This window comes from Chrysochloris asiatica, unplaced genomic scaffold (genome assembly GCF_000296735.1).
Source record: "Chrysochloris asiatica unplaced genomic scaffold, ChrAsi1.0 scaffold00320, whole genome shotgun sequence".
NCBI lineage: Eukaryota > Metazoa > Chordata > Mammalia > Afrosoricida > Chrysochloridae > Chrysochloris > Chrysochloris asiatica.
Genome location: NW_006408838.1, coordinates 764036 through 770065, shown reverse-complemented (window position 1 = coordinate 770065; position 6030 = coordinate 764036). Strand labels below are relative to the sequence as shown.

Sequence of the window (6030 nt, the reverse complement as noted above, 5' to 3'; positions counted from 1 at the left end):
GAAACCCTATACAGGTATGCTATGGGTTGGCATCGACTCAACAGCACTTAACAACAACAACAAATGCTTACTTCTGGAGTCCTGGCATGACACTTTAATGTAAGTACTGGACTAACAGCAAGATCAGCAGTTCGAATCTGTCAGCTACTCCTAGAAAAATGTATAGAGGGTCTCTGTGAGTCGGAATCAACTCGATGACACTTATCAACAACAGTAACAAAGCTTACTATTTAGTATAATCAACTCAACTCTTCCCTTCTAAGTTAGTGGTGGGGGGGGTGGAAACAGCACCAAATCTCTGTTGCCTATTTCTTAATGACCATCATTTTCTGAGTCAAGCTAAACAAATAGCCTAGCAATAGTCAAGGATGCTGTGAGAGTCACAGTCCTAGCTTTTTCTGGAATATCATAGAATTAGAACGTATATTAGTGATGGGATCAAATGGCATCATTCATCTTATTGCATAGAACACTCTCCAATAACCAAGGTAGGAGGTCACTCAGGTTGTACTGAGAAATTCCAGAGATGATAAATGCACTAATCTTTCATACTATCGCAAAGTAACTCTCTGCCTTTAGGTAATGTTTTTCATATGTCCTGGTTGTTGTTATGGTTGCTTTTGTTGTTGTTAGGTGGCCTTGAGTCAATTCTGACTTATAACAGGACTATAAACCATGGAATGAAACACTGCCTGGACCTGCACCATTCTCACAACCATTGCTATGATTTAGGCCATTGCTGCTGACACTGTGTTAATCCATCTCATTGGGAGGGCTCCCTTTTTTCCCTGAACTTTCACTTTAACAAGCAGCCCCTCCTGATAACATGTCTAAAGTACTTCAGAAGAAATCTGGTCATCCTGATTTCTAAGGAGAATTCGTGCTGTACTTCTTCCAACACATATTTTCTTGTTCTTCTAGGAGTTCATAGTACTTTGAATATTCTTCAACACCATAACTTAAATACATCAATTGTTTTACAATCTTCCTTATTCATTGTCCAATTTTCACATGCATATGAGGCTATTGAAAATACCATAGCTTTATTCAGGCACATTTTAGTTCTTAAACTGATGTCTTTGCTCCTGAACACTTTAAAAAGGTCTTTTGCAACAGATATACCTAATGCAATATGCTGTTTGATTTCTTGACGACTGTTTCCATGGGTGTTGACCATGGATCCAAGCAAAATGAAGTCTTTGTCAACTTCAATCTTTTTTTTAATTTATCATGATGTTATTTATGGTTCAAGTTCTGAGGATCTTTGTTTTCTTTACCTTGAAGTATAATCTTCTGTCTTCATCAGACAGTATTTTAAGTCTTCTTTCCTTCCATCTAGAAAGGTTGTATCATCTGCATATTGCAGGTTATTAATAAGTCTTCCTCCAATCCTGATGCCACATCTTTCTTCATATAATCCAGTTTCTCAGATTATTTACTCAGAATACTATTTAATATGTATGGTGAAAGGATACAACCCTAGCACACATCTTTCCTTATTTTATAATATTTAGTATTCCCTTGTTCTATTCAAACGACTGCCTGTGTAACGTTTCCTCATGAGCACAGTTAAGTGTTCTGGAATACCATTTTTGTTTGCAATGTTATTCATAGCTTGTTATGAACCACACAGTTGAAAGCTTTTCCATAGTCAATAAAGCACAAGTAAATGCACTACCATTATTCTCTGCTTTCAGCCAAGATCCATGTGAGGTCAGCAATGACATCTTTAGTCCCATGTCCTCTTCCAAATCCAGTTTGAATATCTAGCAGTTCCCTGTCAATGTACTGTTGCAGCTGTTTTAAAATTATCTTCAGCAAAATTTTACGTGCATATAATATTAATGATATTCAACGATTGCCACACTCTATTGGGTCTCCTCTTTGCAATGGGCAAAAATATGGATCTCTTCCATTCAGTTGTTAGGTAGCTGTCTTCCAAATTTCTTGGCATAGACGAGTGAGCGCCTCCAGTGCTGCATCAGTGTGTTGAATGATTTCAATCTGTATTCCATCAATTCCTAGAGCCTTGTTCTTTGTTAGTATCTTCAGTGCACACTGGGCTTCTTCCTTCAGTACCATTGGCTCTGGCCATATGTTATTTCTTGAAATGGTTGAACATCAGCCATTTCTTTTTGGTACAGTGATTGTGAAATCCTTCCATATTCTTTTGATACTTTCTGCATCATTCAATACTTTGCCCATAGAATCCTTCAATATTGCAAGATTTGAATTTGTTCTTCAGTTCTTTCACCTTGAAAAATTCGGAGTGTGTCTTTCTCTTTTGGTTTCTAACTTTAGGTCTTTTCATATTCTTTACCTGACTTTATATTCTCGAGCTCCCCTTTGAAATTTTATGTTTAGCTCTTTTACTTCCTTATTTTTTTTCCATTTGCTTTAGCATCTAGCTCTGGTAGTGTAGTGGGTTATGAGTTAGGGTGCAAACCGCAAGGTCAGTAACTGGAATCTACCAGCTGTTTCGCAGGAGAAATATGAGGTTTTCTGCTTCATTAAAGCTTTACAGCTTGAGACACTCTATAAAGAGTTGCTATGAGTTAGAACCAGCCCAATGGCACATAACCACCAACAACCATGCTGAAAGCAAATTTCATGGTCTCTTCTGACATCATTTTGGTCTTTTTTTTCTTACATGTCTTTTTAATGGCCTTTTACTTACTTACTATATAATATCCCACAACTCTTCTGGTTTTCAGACATTAGTTCTTGCAATGACCTCTAAAGTCAGGAGGGATATATTCAAGGTTATATTTTGCTTCTCATGGACTTGTCTCAAATTTTTAAGCTTTATTCTGAACTTGCATGATCTGTTTCAAAGTCTTCTCCTGGCCTTGTTTTCTCTAATGATATTGAGCATTTTGATAATTTCCCCCCACAGATGTAGCCAGTTTTATTCCTGTGTATTCCATTTGGTGATGGAGCGACCTTTTTTGTTGTTGAAGAAGTCATTAGTCTTGCAAAATTCTATCATGTAATCTCTAGCATCATCTCTATCACCAAGGCCATACTTTCCAACCACTGATCCTTCCTCTTTGTTTCCAATCTTTGCATTCCAAGCACCAGTAATTACCAATACATCTTGATTGCATGTTTAATCAATTTTAGACTGAAGAATTTGGTAGAATCTCAAATGTGTCTGCGACGAACTCCTTTCTTCCCTATATGTATATGTTAACCCCATCTTGAAATTGGTTAAATTATCCACTCTCTTTAATCAAGTCAGGCCTTTTATGTTTTGACTAATAGGACCCGCAGAGGTGGCAGCATTCAAGCACCAGAAGTAGCCTCTCTAAGAATTGGCAGCTTCCACCATGGTTTCTAGCATTCCTCAGCCATAATCCATCTACAAGGATGTCAAGGTTGAACTCTACCTAGTCTAGTCATGCCTCTTTTATATCATTCCTATAATGTGTAATAAAGAGTACTCTTTTTTATCCTTCTTGTTATCTATTTTATCTGAGTTTTGGTCTCTTGTCAGTGTTCAAATAAGATACCTACACACCTCTGTAAAGTGTTCAATATGCTCACATCACAATATTTAAAACTATAATACCTAGAGAAGTACTCCTTCTCAGAAACAAAACTAACAGAAGTATTTCCCTAATTCAACTGTATAAAATGATTTATATTACTAAGCAATCTAAAACACTTCTAATCAGATTAGTAGCCTTCTTTCAGTTTTCCCCAGTATTTGTATTTGTATTTAGATAAAAGGGTTTATATTGTTCACAAAGAAGTTGGCACTGATTCTACTTCATGTTTCTACTTCTTTTAAGACTAAGCTTTTGTGCAGCTTTGAAATCACAATTATCACAGCATCTAACAGTTCTATCAAAATTTCTAAAAGCCTTGAGATTTATAGCTAGGGCATGTTATGCTTATATTCCTGCAGGCTGAAGTTTCATTCTGAGAAATTTAAAAGATGTAAGCTATCATTACTTTGCTCTAATACTTGATTATATCTAGAAAATGTTTTAACAAAGGAAAAAAGGGAAGGATAAAGCAGATAAATGGAACAGATATGATCAAAGGCTGCCTCAGAGGGTTTTACACCATTTCAGAAGTAGAGACATTGAAAGGAAGAAATAGAATTCCATTTCTAGGGTAGTTCTTGCTCTTTCAGTTATTGTTGAATGGATCTGGGACACTGCCCAAGGATGAAAGCCTTTTCCCATTGTCAGCTCTGTGTCATCACCATTACTGGCTGTACTTGTCTGTCATTTGAGATCAATGCTGAAATTGCTTACATTAGTACTCAATTTACTCAAATTTATATGACTATGGTATTAAAACTATTGATAATTTAGCATAAACCATTAAAGAGGTTAATTTGCATGTCTTGTTTTAATAATATTTTTAAAGGTATATACCAGCTTATCTCTTTTTTTTTTTTTTTTCGGTTCAATGAAAGTGAAACTTTATTGAGGGTCCATGTCCACGGGGCTCAGAAGAACCCCACTAGCAGGAGGCAGGGGAGCCAGCAGAAAGGAGTCCTTATTATTTGACCTTCTTCTTGAGGCGCAGGTTGTTGGTGTGGCCGCACTTCTTCTTGCGGCAGTTCACAGCACGGGGTTGGAGGCGAGCATAGCACTTGCGGCAGATCGTCTTGTCACAGTTGTTTCTTCTGGGCGAGCTGGCGCAGGGAAGGCTCGATGATGCCACCACGCAGATGCAGCACCAGGTGCAGGCTGGACTCTTTCTGGATGTTGTAGTCTGAGAGAGTGTGGCCATCCTCCAGCTGTTTACCCGCAAAAACCAGACGTTGCTGGTCAGAGGGGATGCCCTCCTTGTCTTGGATTTTGGCTTTGATGTTCTCGATGGTGTCACTGGGTTCTACCTCAAGACTGATGGTCTTGCCCGTCAGGGTCTTCACAAAGATCTGCATCTCTTCATCTGCCGCTTGGCCGCCTTGTTGAAGAGAAAGAGCCCAGCTTACCTCTTACACATAATATATATTTATTATTGATGTTTGAAAAAAAAAAAAAATATTTAAAAAGAATATTAAAAGGGAAAAAAAAAAAACAACAACACCTTCATCACATTTCAGTTACAGATAAAAAATGTCAAAATTTGATAATGCAATTTGACTATGGGTCTTCAAAATCACAAGCTAAACTAAGCAATAACAAACAAGAAAATCAATATGTCTACAAGGTAAAAGTTATCAGATCATCAGACTTAACAGACAGAAGCACAGTAATTATGGTTAAAACTCAGTTTGACTCACATATCCTTAAGCCTACAGAATTCATGTATGTCTCGTTTCCACAGGGGGACATACTACATTAATAGTATGTAATTTTATAAAACACCAGAAATAGAATATAGGATTTTAGCTACATTAAAAGCCTAGTTGATAAAAGATTTGAATCACCTGTGGGATTATTTCTGTCGTCCATTAATTCTCTCTTTCTCACTCTCTTTTAGGTCATTTATTCATGGGTCTTGGTTGTTGTAGTTAAGTGCTGTTGAGTCACTTCCAACTCACCACAACCCTGTATAAGGTATCCAAGGAGCTACTGGAAAGCTTGAACCACTGACCTTGCGGTTCAAACCAAACTTGTAGTCCAGCTCATTAACTCACAGGGCCACTAATAAATTGTGATTGAATCCCAGATGTTGTACATGAAAAATTATAGTTGCTCTGAATAATTTTATCTTTTGCCAGAGAGGAATAGCCCTTTCTTTTCCTAGGCAGATTAAACAGAAGCTGATGATGTTAATTCAATCATGGCTACACTGTCTCTAAGCTACAGTTTTGGCAAGGCTCTGTTTTTCCCTACTCCCAGGTTGTGTTGTTTTTGTTATTAGGTGCCATCGAGTCAGTACAAACTCATACCAGCCCAATGCACAACAAAATGAAACACTGACAGGTCATGGGACAAACTCGCAATCAATGCAGCGCCTGAGTGCATTGTTGCTGCCACTTGGTCAATCCATCTCGTGGGGGTCTTCTCTTTCTCTGACCCTCCATTTACTAAACATGATATCCTTCTCCAAAGTATGAGAGAT

At 37.6% G+C, this 6030-nt stretch overlaps 1 pseudogene; it reads right to left on the bottom strand.

Moving 5' to 3' along the window:
- Positions 1–4515: 4515 nt before the first annotated feature.
- LOC102836428 lies at positions 4516–4930 on the bottom strand (annotated as a pseudogene).
- Positions 4931–6030: the final 1100 nt, after the last annotated feature.